At 31.4% G+C, this 17,178-nt stretch overlaps 1 non-coding gene across 1 annotated transcript; it reads left to right on the plus strand.

Annotated features, from left to right (window-relative positions):
* Nucleotides 1–8,608: 8,608 nt before the first annotated feature.
* TRNAW-CCA lies at nt 8,609–8,680 on the plus strand. The gene has a single exon. It is a non-coding gene; the product is annotated as a tRNA-Trp (tRNA).
* The last annotated feature ends 8,498 nt before the right edge of the window (nt 8,681–17,178 follow it).

A 17,178-nucleotide genomic window follows, 5' to 3' on the forward strand; every position in this document is an offset into this window, starting at 1 on the left:
ATAATCTATAATTTTAATATTGTATCATATACAATATATCCTATAGATTCTTTTCTCTTTCATATGAAATTTAATAAACACATTTATATCAAATTTAACAATTATGAATCCAATTTATATAAATAATATTTGAATCTTATTCAAATATTTATTTCTTGTCATAATGTATGAAATACATTATACCAATTATATCATATATAATTAAAATAACATAATTATATCATATATAATTAAATCTCTCTATTAATTTGAACAATTCAAATTAATCCAATAACTATTTCTATTTAATCTTATTTAGCTACCAAGGGGACCTCATGGACCTGTAGTTTGAAGCTCCAATGGGATATGAATAATTAATCAAACTTTTTAATTAAATTATTCACCATCCGTTAATTGTCGGGAACTCCACTAAAGATCGACAATTGCACTTTTTGCACTACAAATATATTTTTGTGTCCATTGAATATAACCAATCAACAGTACGATGACCCTTCATAAATTACTCGTAAGTACAGTTGAACCAAAATTACTATTTTGCCCCTATAGTTACATCTAACTTCTTAAGTACCATTTATCCTTCTAATGAATGATAGAGGTCCAACTGTGACTAAACCTCTCTCGGGCAAGAAGAGGGTGTGACGCCACATTGTTCAAGCTCTGGAATCCGCCCTTAAGGGTACAATTTATGTACTGATCTCAACCATGAGGAAAGAGTGAATTTCTTTTTATGTAGTTGTGTTCCAAACTCCATAATCAGACGAATACCCAAAATGGTAGCTTATTGAGTCGGTGATCTTGCCACTCTCACCCATACAAATCAAAGGACCGCCCTCATAAGTAAGAGTTCATAACTCACTCGGGATTCAGGTCATCTTACCTATGGTCATCCTGGTGAAATGTAAATCTCTATTATGAACGGCGTTATATAATGAGACTAAACATTTCGTGGTCCATCTTATACAAACTTCTTTGTATAGAATATCCCTGCTTACATGTCTATACATGAATAATCAGGATCAGATCATTTGTAGCAGTTTACAACAATTGTAATACCTACAAATCAGGTCATACTCATAATGTCACCAAGATAAGGTACCCAGCCTTATCCATCTGCTACACACCATTTAGGTTATCACTTAAACATGAACCACCCGTATGTCTCTACATACATGTTTAAGCTACAAGATAACCTTGGATGTTAGTTTATTGGTTTGTGGTTAATGCAATTAAAATATGGAATAAAATATCATATATTTTATTAAATACATTATATGTTTGTTCAAAACATTTACAAACTATAGGACCTTCGAGATTTAGAGCATCAACTCGAACAATACTAAGTCTGATAGCTGATAGCACGAAAAATGAGCTATCCTTCTTTACTTAATTCAGGATTGTTATGCTATTTAATGTGTTCAAATTAATTGTTTTGTAGGACTCGAGTGTACAAGAAATTGAATGAAGTTTTTGGGACAAAAGAAACTTAAATGGCCAAGTTAGGAGCTAAATTGAACAAAAATAGAAAGTAGGCTAAGGAAATTGAAGATTCTGCTCAACCGGAGCATCGCAATGCTAAATCGAGCGTTGCACGACTCGACAGTAGCTACCCATTTCGTGAAGAAAAGAGAGCGTCGCAACGCTAAATCGAGCGTTGCACGATGCTCAAAGGCAGAGCTACCTAATTTGTGCAGAATAGGGCAGTGTTGCGAAGCTGCGACATATTCTATAAATAGGGTGTCTGTCCGAGAGTAGGTAACCATATTTCGACACATCGGCCATCACACTGTTCCTGCTTCATTTCTCCCTCTCTTCTATCTAGTTTCTTGATTTTTTTTCTTGCCCCTCTACTGCCCATAGACTTTGAGGATTTAATTAGACGATGATTTGTTGCTAAGGGGTAAGTACTTAGTTTGGGTTTCGTAGTTTAATTCCATTTTGTTTCATTATTGAGACTTGCTTTGTAGTTCTGTTGAGACAATTCTTAACTAATGAAATTTATCTTGAATTTATTTTCAATTTTCTTGCATGGGATAATTTGACAAATTCGCTATATTTGTATAATTGATTGCTTTAATTGGCCCTAATTTGTAATCGTTAGGTAGTCTTCACTTAGAAGCAAGGGTTAAGTCAAGTTTGTGAAGTTAAATTAGGATTCCATTTGATAAACATTACTTTCTAACCTATATAAATTTTGCCCAAATAATTGATTAAATGATGGAAATCGATTGTTTGGCTTAGCTTTACCTTTAATTTAAATACTTGTTGATTTATTGATTTGTTGAGGATTCTCGCTTTTCCTTAAATTAACTTGATCTTATGGACTACCAGTTAGGATTCTAAATGAGTAGGCTAAGTTTTAATTGAAATTTCTCGCATGATCTTTAGAATAAGTCTATGATAGAATTGAAAAGGAATGGAATAAACTGGAATAACTCAAGCTATGTGTTTTGTTCAATTGATATTTTTACACATACTTTACAACTCTTATAACAATTACAAAATGAGTCGTATCCGTACTGTCACCATGATAAGACACCCAACCCTATCCATATACTATAGATCATTTTAAGTTATTACTTGAACATGATCTATCTATATTTCTACCACATACTGTTCAAGTTTCATAAAATAACTTTGGATCTTTCTTTAATAGATAATTGCATATGTAAAATAAACAACTATTATTTCAAATAACTTATTAACTACGAGGATTGAGGGCATACATCCTAACAGACATAAATTTTAAATTTATATATAATAGATCAATCTAATTCTATGCAATTTCTATCATGGAGCTCAATAATTAAACAAACATTCCATTCTATGCATGCCCAACGACTAAATCAATTCAATTTAATTAGTCTCTATAAAGGCTGACAACTAATTAAACCCAATCAATCAAGCGTCCTATGCATTAATTAAAATTAGAAAGCCAACCTTAATTAAACTATATGCTCTTAATTCCACTAAGTTCTCAACGATCATATAGAATTAAAAATCACATGCATGAAGATCAAGGATTCCATTGTGTTCATTAATTAATAGATAACCTAATTAACTAATCAAAGTGTTCTTTGAACGTAGGTTGAATATGCATTGCTAAGGTCTAAGTCTAGCCTATAAACCTAAGCATTCACACTCAATCCTATGCTACCGAGGTGATTTCAAGAATTGACGAATATTAGAGAAACACGTGAGCTCGAAATTGATTAGCAAAGATTTGTAAACATGATAGGTTCTTCAATCCAACACATAAATACAAATCTAAATTAAATTAAGATTCAAAAAAACCATGTAATTGAAGAACATTAAATCCAATAAAAGAAATCTCAAGAAAATTAACATAGAATCTCTTACTCAAAGAAATTAGAAGAATTACCTCTTAATTCATAGACAAATCAAGAAATACCATCCAATCCCTCAATTACAACCCAAAATTAAATGTAAATCTAACCTATGGATACTGAAAATACAAAGAGAAAAGAAGAAAACCATGTCTCTCCTTGGCCTCAATGAGTTCCAACATCCTCCTTTACCTAATTTAAAAAGAAAATATATATACCATAGGTGCAGCATTGCAACGCTCTTGTCGACAACAGCCCTCGAGTCTTGGAGTGGCGTTGCAACTCTGGCGTGGCATTGCCTTGCACGTGCACGTTGGTGGCGTTCCGTTAAAAGTATAGCGTTGTAACGCTCTTGGGTAGCATTGCAACGCTACCCTGCATCCATGTGTTCTATTTTTCAGCATTGCACTGGAGCGTTGAACAAGGGTTTTGACGCTTTGATTAGGGGCATTTTAGTCATTTCTCCTTCTTTGAAGCCCAAATCACTTCCAAATTGCTTCAAATTAACCTCGTTTGACTCCAATTGCTTGATTCTACCTCTTTCGTGCTCAATACTTGCAAAATAAGATAATTAATATTAAAAATTCATTAATTAACCTAAATTAAGCTAGGACTAATAGCTCTTTTTTAGAGTTATCAATTGTTGATAATGCTTCATCAAATGATATAGTCGTTGCTTATCTAAAGAAGCATTTTAAACATGGGTTTGTGTTGAATGGAGATTTCTTGCATGTTAGGTGTTGTGCACATATATTGAATTTGATTTGGTCTAAAAGATGTGAGTGGTACATTGATTCGAATTTGAAATGTCGTGAGGTTTGTAGATTTTCTCCTGCTAGACTTGCTAAATTTAAAAAGTGTATTGAAGATGAGAACATATCTAGTATGAGTATGTTGTGCCTTGATGTTCAAACTAGATTGAATTCTACATACTTGATGCTTGATGCAGCTGAAAAGTTTGAAAAAGCATTTGAGAGGTTAGAAGACTACGACATAGTCTACATGAATGAAGAAAGTAAACCAACCACCAAAGATTGGGAAATTGCTATAATTTTTACTAAATTCTTTATGTATTTTATGATGTAACTGTTAGGCTTTCAGTGTATCTTCATGTTATTTCCAACACGGTCTTCCATGAGATTATTTTTACTTAGAATTGCATAAAAAAATATTCAAGTATAGCTAGTTCTAATAATTTGCTTATGCGTGACATGGCTTTGAAAATGTAAGAGAAGTATGATGAGTATTGGGGAAAAGGCGAGAAAAAAAATTTCTTTTTGTATGTTGCTTTTGTTTTGGACCCACGTTACAAGATGAAATCTCTTATGTATTGTTTGAATCAATTATTTGATATGGATACAACAAAAGAAGTGGGAAATAAGGTAGAGTCTGTTTTTAGAAAATTATTTGCTGAATATACATTGTCATTTCTTACTCATGGTTCATCTTCATGTTCAATTTCATCATCTCAAGTGTTCAAGGATAGTGCAAGTATGAGTCAACCTTTGGTTTGTAGTGGTGGTAGTAGTAGCTGTAGCTCTTTGAGTACTTCATCTTCATCTGGAATTACTACTTCTACTGCTTGTACTACTTCAGACATTTTTCATTTTTATTTTGAAGATATAAAGGAAGAGAATACACTAAGTGTGGATATAAAAGTTGATATTTACTTATTGGAGTCTCGTATTAAACGTGAGGAGAAATTTGATATCTTAGATTGGTGAAAAGGAAATTATTCATATATAAGGTTCTTAGCCAAATTGCACGAGATCTTTTAGCAATTTCGGTATCCATAGTTGCTTCTGAGTCTGTATTTAGTACTAGTGGGAGAGTAATTAATCTTTTTTGTTCCATGTTAGTTCCAACCACAGTTGAGACACTTGTATGTGCACAAAATTGGTTACGTTCGAAAGCAATTAGCATTGATCTTCAAAGATATTTGGAGGATATTTTAATTATTGAAGAAGTTTTGTATCTTTAAACCATGTTATTGTTTATAAAATAAGAACTTTTATGTTTGTAGTACTTATATTTTTGGACTTTGAAATAAGTTTTAAGTTTGTTGTTGAACTAGAAGTGTTATTAATAATCTAAATTAGTAATACCAAATAATGATTATTTGTAATTGTTATTATTAAACTTTAAACATTTTGATTTTTATTGTTTTTAAATTTCAAAAGTAACCATCAAAACTATAATTTTTAAATACATTGTTTCAAATCATAGAAATTTAGAAAATATGAAAAAGCATAAAAAAAAAAAACTAAAAAAAGAAATAAAAGAAATAAAAAAGTGATCGTGAAATTGAATCGAATCGAACCATATGTTCGATTCGAACAGAACCAAACCAAACTATGAACAACACCCCTAGCCATTAAGTGTTGATGACATTTTTTCAAGTAACTTATTTATCAAATTTTTTTACTTATATTGATAATTAAAAACTAAAACTCCGGAGAGAAAATTGGCATAACTTTGATATATATATTTATATATATATAACATGCTACTTGACTATATTATTCTTTTATCCATTCTAATTTAGCATAGAAATTACAATGAACCCAATAGATTTAATATGAATCTTATTCATATTAATCTAAATTTCTATTGCTATGATACTTCAGTGATGTAGAATAAAAGCCACCATAGGGCAGTCAGTCACTCCTTTATTGATTTGAAACATTCTCACCAAATATTACACCAGAAGAACTCTTATTCGTATAATATTTAGTTACCATTATTTTGGTCAAAATTCATTAACCACCTTAATGAGTTCTTATAAGTGTAACCCATCATTTTGAAATTTATACTTTTTGCCCCAACAAGTTTACTAGGGAAGAACAATATTGAGAACAAAAAATACAATCATATCTTTCTCAAAAGTTAACCCTAATATTGACCCATGCAAACACCACCCATAGGGGGACGTATCATAGACGTCTTGAAGTCAAGCATGAATCTCACGTTGTCAACTCATGATGGAGACCGTGAGATGTGTTGACACACGTCCCTCTCCCATTTACTATAAATACTTTTTTCAATTCATTGGGGGACGCATCAAAGGTGCCTCGAGGCAAGCATGAATTTCCCGGTGTGAATTATCCGAGAATGTAGGAAAATCATAAATATCATATATATCATTTTTCTCTCCCCTAAGTATTTTTCAATTGAGGTTCATTACTGAGGTAAATTAGGCTAAAAAATTTATCTAAGTCTTGTTAAATTTACCCAATATAACTCTTATATTGGATATTAACAATGCATGATTATCATTTTATTAAACACTTTAATAAATTCCAATTGTCTACTGCTTATAATATATTTGGCTAATTCATCTTCTAGGTCGGTTCCTAGGTAAGAGTGTTCCATTTCCGTAAGCTCAGATACCCCAATTCTAGACGGAACGCTCCTCAGACAAAGGTCCTTTATAGGCAAATATTTATGAATTTAATATTTTATTTTCTCATTTTAATCCTATTAAAATAAAAAAAAAAAATTTATTTTAGACATAATCTAATTAGAAATAAAATTGGTAGCTTAATTAGACAAGTTTTAAACCATTTAGAAAAATTAATTAACCTTATCCTAATCGCATTAAACTAGCACGCAATTGAATCATATGCATCTCATGGTATTATCAAATGGGCCTTTAGAGACCTATTAGACATTTTTGAAAATTTATGGACTAAATAGTCATAAACCTTAAAGTCTAGAGAATAAACTTATAATTTAACCAAACATCAAATTTTGGTCAAGTTATAAGTTCAGTCCTCAAACTTTTAGGTTTGTGTCTATTTGGCTCCTAAACATTAAAACATGTCTATAGATCTTTGAATTTTCAAATTTGTGTCTAATAAATCTCTAAACTATAAATTTTGTGTCTAACAAGCCTATGAACATTTAATTATGTATTTAATAGGTCATTAGTTTATTCAAGTTTTAAACAAATTAGTTGATGTTAATGTATTTGATAAGAATCAAATTCTATGTCTAATAATTACCTAAAATTTATATAAGTTATGTTGAATGGGTCAATGACCTATTAGATACAAAATAAAAAAAAATTAGGAATTAATTTAACATAAAATTGAAAGTTAAAAGATTTGTTAGTTTAGAAATTAAGACATAAAATGAAAAGTATAAAAATGTGTTAGACGACTATTAAAATACATGAACACAAACTTAAGGGGGTATGAATCAAAGGAATTAGGATGGGAATAAGGACGCGAGTGGGTAAAAGATACACATCCCCTTGTTTCATACAAGTTGTGAGACTTAGGCATGGGAATAATTTTTTTCCATGTATTCTTTATACTCATGAATGAAACAATTCAAAAGTATAGGTTTTCTTGATGTCCCCCTTTTCTCATATTTTAATACATAAATTAGTTTTTTTTTATTTATTATTAAAATTAATTAATATATGAATGTTAAATTTATAATTTAGAAAATTATACTAAATTTTAAATTATAATATTTAAATTTAACTACTCTAGATTAATTAATTAATTAATTAATTATGTAATAAACGGTAAAAAACCGATGCGTTAATACTATTAATTCTTTAGTAAATTATATATATGTAGTTAATTAATTGTCATTATGATTAATATTATATGATAATTTTTAGTAATTATAATTATAATTAATTTATTATTGATTTATTATAATTCATTATTTTTAATCACAAAATGTTATATTTATTTTTCAAACTGATTTTGATTGTTTTATTAATTAATACATCATATTATATAAAATTCATCAAATTGATACATCAAATTATGTAATCAAGTAACTTCAACTATAAATTTCTCATTTTACAAATACTTGTAATTAATAATTTTATTAATATTATTATTTATTGTTTAATTAATTTTGCTCAAAAGTATGAATTGAATTTATTGTTAGTCAATTAATCTATCAAAATTTTAGAGGTGTTCGTGATTAATTTTATAAATAAATATAAAGTTAATTTGGTACCATAAAATTCTGATAACATTCTCATGTACAACCAAAGACAATTACCTTATTCTTTCTTAATTCATTGACATCTTTAAAATCTTAAACTAAATAGCCCTAAAAGATTGTGAATGACTAAAGTTGTGATTTACATAATAATTTTAATAATAAAATTTAACCATTAGCGAAAATCATCATATTTTAGTCTAAAAGAAAAATCTTCATATTTAAAAATACAATATATTAAAACGAACTATTCAAAGTTTTGAAAATTAAATTATATAAAGGATATCGTATATAATGGATCCGTGGCGCAATGGTAGCGCGTCTGACTCCAGATCAGAAGGTTGCGTGTTCGATTCACGTCGGGTTCAATTTTTCCAAAATTTGGCTTCCAGCCCGAAATTACCTTCTTGCCCTCGTAGTTTTTTTCCCTTTATTTATTTTTATGAAAATTCTAATTAATTCTGTCATCTCTTTGGACTCCATTGTTCTGTCCTCAACCCTTAAAATTTTCCATTTTATTATTAATTTATTAAAAATTCTCCACCATTTCTTTTTCTCATAAAACTAACTTTTTTTTTTCTTTTTTTTTAAACATAAAACAAATTTGTTAGCATGATATTAAATTTTTTTCAACACGTTAGTATTTCTATTGAATTTTTCACATTTTCAAAGTTTTGACATCGCTATAAAGAATGAATCGACATTTTTTATTATCTTGTTGAAAAATTGATAAAAATAAGAAATTATCACAGAGATGAATGTAATATAAATAATACACACATTAATTTGTTTAAAAATTAAAGAATATTTATTTATTAATTTAAATATTTTTTTAATTTTAGATTTTTATAATTCTTTTTAGAAATATTCTCTAACATTGATATTTTATCGATATTTCTATTAAAATTTTTATAAAATTAAGATAAGCATTTCTATCAACATTAGCCATTTAAATTTTGCTGGTTAGTTTTAGGAAATATATAAATTTATACCTCTAAATTTTAGAGAAAATTCTTATAAATAGAAAAATCTAAAAAATATTTACAATTTATAGCAAAAAGTTTTGACTTTTCAAAACTTTTTGCTATAAAGTATAAATAATTTTTAATATTTGTTTATATTCAAAAGGGTCCCAAATTCAGAGGTTGCGCTAATTTAAATCATGAACTGATGATTGTATCTATTTAAACTTTGAATTTTTATGAGTGTATCAATTTACACCGGCCATAAGTTTTATTTGGAAAAATCTTGTATTTATAATTGTACCAATTAAACCTTTAAACTTTCATAAATTAACCAATTTCAACTATTATTTAGAATTTCCTTTGAGAATTGTTCATACTTTTACTCTAATAGCCCATTTTGTAAAATCGACATTTAAATAAATCTACACATATTGATTTTCAAAAGTAATCATAATGAAGGTTATAAAATTGATTGGCTTATGAAAATTAGGAGTTTAATTAAGTCGAAATTTAAGTTTCACACGATATTTTGGTCTAGCAAAATTTGGAGAAAAGAATAAATTGATACACTCACGAAAGTTTATTTAAGATTTCAAATGATACAACTCAAAATTTAGGAGTATAAATTAGTATTTGTCGTTTTGTTTATTAACACTATATGCCACTTCATACAAATTTGAATTTTGGTAATTGGTGAGTTAGACTTTGTTAATAGGTGGTGGGTTTAATTTTAGATATGAAGTAGAATTCAAGTGACAATTAAATTTCAATTGAATGACATCAATTTTTTTGTTAATAGATTTTAACCATTTTTTTAAAAAAAAACTTAATTGAGAAATTTTTATACATTAATATTCTGTTTGGAATCGAGGAAAGGAATTTTTTTAAAAAATAATATTATTTTAATATTTATAACAAAAATAGGATTGGATTGAAACTAAAAACAAAATTAGGGTGAAATCGTGTTAGGATCCACGAGTTTTGAGTCGGCACATAAATCATGTACCCCGATTGAAGGGGTCCACGATTTTCTGACTATTTTTTTTTTTGAGTTTAATAACTTGTGTGAATGGAGAATCCAAAATTTTAGTACTTTGATCGAAGTTAAAATATTTTACTCAGTTGATATAAAAGGTTTCATTAGCCACTTAATTATACTTTCATTGACTTGCAAATTGTATAAATTTGGTTTAATTTTGTCCACCTTGTGCAATTAATAAATCAATGATTAATTTTACTAAATAGCATTAATTTAATTTATTTAAATGTCAAATTTCCAATTTCTTCAAATATGGCATGGATGTTACGTTTCTTACTGTGTTTTTACCTTTAAATTTGAGTTTGATTTAGATTATATTATTTTGTAAAATTTATTTACTTTTTCATATATGTTTTTTTTTTTTTTTTTTAATTTCAAACCTTTTTCTATTAGCGAAAATACATATTTATTTCATGGCATTTTCATAAAAATGCTTCGACATAAATCTTAACGTCAAACGAATCAACTTATATTTGGAGGTAAAATATAGTTAGAAATAATTAATATCACATCTTCATGACTAAAACACATTCTAATTATTTACGGTGTAATTTTTACGTTAAAAACAGAAAGAATAAAAAGTGAATATAGTTGGAAACTGTAATTACCTGACTTTACATTTCTAACTTGAGGTATACCATTAGAGATGTTCACGGGGTGGGATGGGAACGGGGAAGCCTTCCTCGTCCTCGTCCCCGCCCCCCTATTCCATTCCCCGTCCCTGTGGAGAACGGGGCGGGATTCCTCACGGGGATTCCGTGGGGATCGAATTTCCCGTGGGAAAAAAGCCTTTATTTTTCTCTAACATTTTTTTAATTTCAATTAAATATTTTTTTTACAATTCTTTAAATATTTTCAATGGAATTTTCATTTAAATGAAATATTATCAATTTTACTAATTAAAACAACAATACATATAAAATTTAAAAAATATAATTAAAATGCTAAATCTTCATAATTTGTAAAAATTAAAATTCTACATTTGAGCATCCTAACTTAAATATTACAACATCTAAGGAATTAAAGTAATAAAAATCTTGAACTTAAATAATTAAAACATCCATAATTATCTTAATAAAGTCTATAATATTAATATGAATATATATATATATATATATTAAAAATTTATAATTTATATACAAAGTCGGGGCGGGGTATATTCCCTGGTCCCAAATTATAAATGGGGAAAAAAATTCCCCACTCCCTCCCCCATTCCCCGTGTATTCGGGGATTCCCCGCCCCGTGAATTTTTTTGGACATCTCTATATACCACACATGCAACTTTCAAAAAATCCAATCTAGTTTATTTTGACTTAGAATAACTTTTACTAGATATATAAAACATTGTCAAGACAACATAGTGATAGTCAAAATAAAACTTTTGTTAGGATCTTTAAAATGTTGATAAAAATAAATTTAAATTTTAAACTATTATACTCCATAATTCTTGCTTAAACATTCAAAACTTCTCAAACATGACACCAAGTAGAAGCATAGTCTCTAGTCCCATAGCACTGTCAACAGATCTCATCGTCAAACACCTTTGATATGTTATTGCCTTTACTTGAAAAACATTTTAAAAAAAAAGGTTGAGCATTTAAAATACTGACTAAGTAACCTCATTACCGGGGTCAAACTATGCAATACATATGATGAATGTCTTATAACTAGTGGGACCTACATACTAAAACTTAAGATAATTAATTTAAAACTATTTTAAACTTGGGATGTTACATGAACTTTGAGACTTGTGTCTATTTGGTCTATAAATTTTAAAAATTATGAATATAGTCCATAGGCTTTTGAATTTTTTTTAAATTCACATGTCTACCATAGACAAAATTGAAAGTTGACATTGAAGGAATCGAATTCCTCAACAGAAGCGCATATGCCATCGAAATTCGTTTAGGAAATTCTTGAAAAACAAAGGGGAAAAAAATAGAACAGGATAAACATAAATTTATAGCATGCTTTACATGAGAAGAAAATATACCCTTAAAGACCTTCTTCAATACTTTCCTCTGCACGAACTCCTTGAAGACTTTCTTCAAGAACATCTTCCTCGCAATCTCACGAACAACCACGAACAAGGACACAGAGGGGGTGAATAAAATTTAATTAAAATTTTTCCTAAATATGCTCAATTTAATCTAATTAGATATTTTTAAATAAAATTAATAAAAACTGTAATTGATACTAAATAGGAAGATTGATAAAAAAAAGAATGTAACAATATACTTAATCAATCACAACCAACAATAGCATGCAATTAAAATTAAATGAAAAATAATTAAGAAAGAGTTAGAGAAGAAGACACCCTAATTTTTATAGTGGTTTGGTCAAACTCGACCTACATCCACCTTCCTAAGCGCCTCTTAGGATTTCGATTAAAAATCTCCTTTCACCTTTTCCACGGATGAGAGTCGAATCGCTACCTTGTTCTATTTTCGGGTTCAAGAGCAAATCCGATCCTTTCCATGGGTTAGGATCCAACCGTTACAATATCCTTGAAGCTTTGAAACACTCAATAAAACTCTCTAAAAAGAGTGGATATACAAGTTTGAGCTCACAATAATTAATCCTCACAATACAGTAAAAATTTTCTCAAGAACAAGATGACAATAAAGAAAATTGAAAGCTTTGAGTGAGATCAATAATGGTCAACTTTTTGTAATTTTTTAGTATTGTAAAGTGTGAAAAGTTAAAATTTTTTTGGAGAAGATGAAGTTTAAAGAGAAAGGGAAGTGGGCAAAAAGTGAATTTTAATTTGGGCCATTAGATTATTCAAAAAGTGAAATGAAAAGTGGAGATTAAAAGTGAAAAAGTGAAACGGAGGTTTTTTTTTCTATGTGCTTGCCACGCTTATGACTACGAGGTTCTTTTGAATTTGTCACAACACCACTATTATCATAATAAAGGGTAATGAGCAAGGACATATTTGGAACAACTTCTATATCAGTCAAAAACATCCTTAGCCATACAACCTATTTAGCAGCTTCACAAGTAGTGATAACTTGTAGAAATACTAGTTACTGTCTCTCAAAAGTTGGAACAATTAGGATTCTTCATTTCACCTTTACACCTGCACACATGTTCATCTTATTTGGTATCAATGCATACCCCTAGCGTTTAGCACCACTCATTCATAAATCCCTTTGTTTCACTTGAACTCTTATGTTCTCTTGCATATATGCATTAAGATTAGTGTAGATAAACCACTCCTGCATTTATCTAGGATCTTTCTGCAACTACTACAATGCAAGGCCTGCGTTAGTCTATCATAAATCCCAGTGTTCGACCTTGGACTTACCAGGGATCTGAGTTAAATTTACACTTGGATCTGATTTAGGAAAAGCTTGTACGAATTGTAGAAAGTGTAATGCAATACCTCAACGCATCATCTAATCTTTTCACTAGAGAAGTGATTCATCATTCATCTTCATTTACCCCAATCTCGCTTTACATCTTTACTTATATACACTTTTAAACACCCTACCACAACATTTGTCACGCGAGCTTACAGAAATCCTACTCCCCACCAACTATCCCAACCATCACCTCTCTAATTCCAACGCATGACCAAATCCCGAAGCACCTCTGTACTGCTCTATCGTAAGCCATGCGTCCATTGGCTCCCCTCCCAGTTCAACCCTTAGCCACAATCTTTCCCATTGAAGGGGACCAAACCAACCAAACCGTCCAACCATCATCGTCTATCATTCTGTCTTCACCCAGCCTACCGCATACCCCTACTACTACCTCGCCTATCACACCACCCAAACCAACCAGCAACCCACTAATCTCTGATAGTCCTGTGTTAGAGCAAACCCCAACCGACCCCATAAAGCTGGCTCACCATGATGAGTAAGAGCTCTTCGGACCTATCTTAGCCATTTTAGACTAGAGACGAATGGATGAAATAGACCAAATGATGCGTTCGGACCAAGCCGATGCATCATTCGAGGTAATGGATGAGGCTGATCGCTATGCAATAATGCTAGAAGAAGAGTTAGAGGATGAAGAAAATGGAGAAAGAACGAAAGCAGTAGGCCCTGACACATCACATCCACAAAACTCTGATGCGAATGATGGGGCATCAAGAAGGAAAAAAGGTTAATTGTGGATGAAGGTGATGGAGATGATGAGGATGAAGAGCATGTTGCACCCAGCCTTGTGGGTGCAACGCATGAGCATAGCTCTAACTCAAGTACGCTGGAACACAGGCTCGAAGAATACAAACTTGTGCATCAAGGGTAGAGGAAAACAACACTGCAGAAAGAATTGGAAGAAGAAGTCAGGGAATTAGCACAGGAGGCAAAATGTTATGAAGCTGGAAAAGGCAAGGTGATAGTTGCGTCACCAAGGCAAGTAAAAGGAAGGAAGCGCCAATTCAATGACATATTGACGAATAAGGGATTCTTCCCAGAGGGCAGTCCATTGCCCGCATATATAACATAGACAGTCAATGCAATAGACTAGCATCAGCTTTGTGTTGGCCCTACAAGAATCTGGCCTAGCCTTATCTGCTGCTTCTATGGAAGTGAGTTCGCTGAGAAGAAGGACACAACTCTTGTAGACAACACCTTAGTGCGCTTCTCTTCTAGCAAGGTCAATGAAGTGCTCAACGTAAGTAATAATCCGGACGCAGAAGGTAATCACGTCCTAGAACAACTAACTCTAGATCAATTATGATGCTGGCTTCCAGGAATCTTATACCAGACATGAACCTATGATTATATCTGATTAAAAACCGTATCATGCCTACAACGCATGATGAGACAGTTTCAAGAGAACGCATCTTGGCCATTTACTGTATTATGTAACTCATTCCCCTTGATATTGGAAAGATATTAGTGGACAAGATCAAGGCTGTCAATGAGAAGCCACACGACCAACTATACTTCCCATGGCTTATTTGCATGCTGTGTGAACGCGTGGGCATCCCTCTGGAAGATGACTATGAGGAAGTTGATGGTCACATGGACATTAAGTTGATTAGACGTTTGCTTCGTGGCTCGCCTAACCAACCTGCCTTACGTCCTAAAACCATGACAACAAGACTTCAACCCTCTAAATGCGAGATAAAAAGAAGACGCGTCCAAGATTTTGAGCACAACGATGATGCTTCCATGAATAAGAAAGAATCCGAATGAAGCTGGCATTAGAGCATGAAGAAGCTTGCCTTGACTTAAATCTGCCTCTTCCTACCTTGACTTTTCCCTCACCAATCAATGACCCACTTGATCCAACACTTCAAACTGAAATGAATGAGGATCAAGTTGGTGAGACCCACAGCCCCTGCCTTTCTCCTTTAAGATCTCCAATTCTGCCCTCCATCCCTTCATCCACCGTTTATGAACTAACTAGATTAGGAACAAGCAACACTCAACATTAAAAAGACAGTTGGGGAAACACATGAGACCCAAGCCTCACCTCTAGCACAAACCAACATGGATGGGCTAAAAGAGTTCATCTGAGACCAAATTAGAACACTGGTCACGTCCATGGAAGTACTCCACATGTAGATGGAAACTTTGTAGAACTAGAATGTGGTGTTAAGGGATTACATGCACTAGCAAACGCAGAGAAGTTAGGACCAGTTCGACTTTACAACTTAGTATATTAACCAAGTCCTAATGGGAATTTTCACCTTGCCCTCTCTGTCTGCCCACTTGGTTAATCCCTTATGTTTTGTGGATGAAGACCCTACACCTGAACGCATGGATGATGCACCAGCTCAATAGGAATTTAGGGGTGTTAGTCGTGTCTTGTGAATTTCTTTAATCTTTTGTAAGAGTTAGTTTGATTCCAATGCGTTTTCCTTTAGTATCGAATGAAAAGTTTATCATTTTTATCCTTGCATTTGTCATGTGTATGCCTTTCTTGATTACTTAATTATCTTCTTATCTTGTGCTTTGAATTGATACCTCAATTATATTAATATAGTAAAACCTATAAGTCTAAAGTTAGGCGTTAGAAAAATCAAGTCTGGAACTTTTCTAAAAAAAGTCAAGCATATGTTTTATCTCCGACGCATGCAAGCCTAAACTCAAACCTCCTTTTGAAAATCTCAAAGCATTTTTATAATTCTCTTTCAGTAATGAGGACCTTGTTGATCTCGAAAATTTGGGGGTAGGGGAGGTCTGTGTTGATGCGTGCACTCCATAAAAAAATAATAAAAAAAAATAAAAAAAATAAAAAAATTGGACGTAATAAGAAAACTCCTTTGTCAACGCAATATAAAAGAAAACTTCAAGTTGATAAGAGTTAAGACTGGGAATGGCACTTAGTTGTAGTTGGATGCTCGCATGACACTTGTAGGGGCAAGCCAAAACGAAGTTAAGTATCCAAGACCAACGCATCCCAACTCCACTATCTAAGCTTAAGAAAAACTCAGTCATCTTGAAACGCATATATAGATGCTTAAGTATGAGTTTAGTTGTGAAGGGCATTCACCCGCAGTTGGATGCTCGCATGACACCTGTGGGTGCAAGCCAAAATGAAGGCGGGTCACTTGAATCAATGCATGGGTGGTTCTGAGAAAAATAGCTTGCAAACTTCTTTTGAAAATCTTTTCTTTTACAAGAGTATCATCTAATGCATTATTGGTTTAGAAATATGAAAATGTTTTAGGAGACAAAAAGGAGTTACTGACAAAGGCTTGTTCCATTCGAGATAAGATATATTTTCTTTTTTTTTTTTTTTAGAGGAGGGACAAACCTGTAATTTTTTTTAACACCAACCTTAGAACACTTATAAGTTAGCATGATGAGAGGTGAAACCAATGCATTAAGATGATGGAAGTATGATAAGGAACTATTTTAGGAATGCTCGAGGATGAGCATTGTTCAAATTTGGGGGT

The sequence above is a fragment of the Benincasa hispida genome, chromosome 5 (genome assembly GCF_009727055.1).
Source record: "Benincasa hispida cultivar B227 chromosome 5, ASM972705v1, whole genome shotgun sequence".
In the NCBI taxonomy this organism is placed as follows: domain Eukaryota; kingdom Viridiplantae; phylum Streptophyta; class Magnoliopsida; order Cucurbitales; family Cucurbitaceae; genus Benincasa; species Benincasa hispida.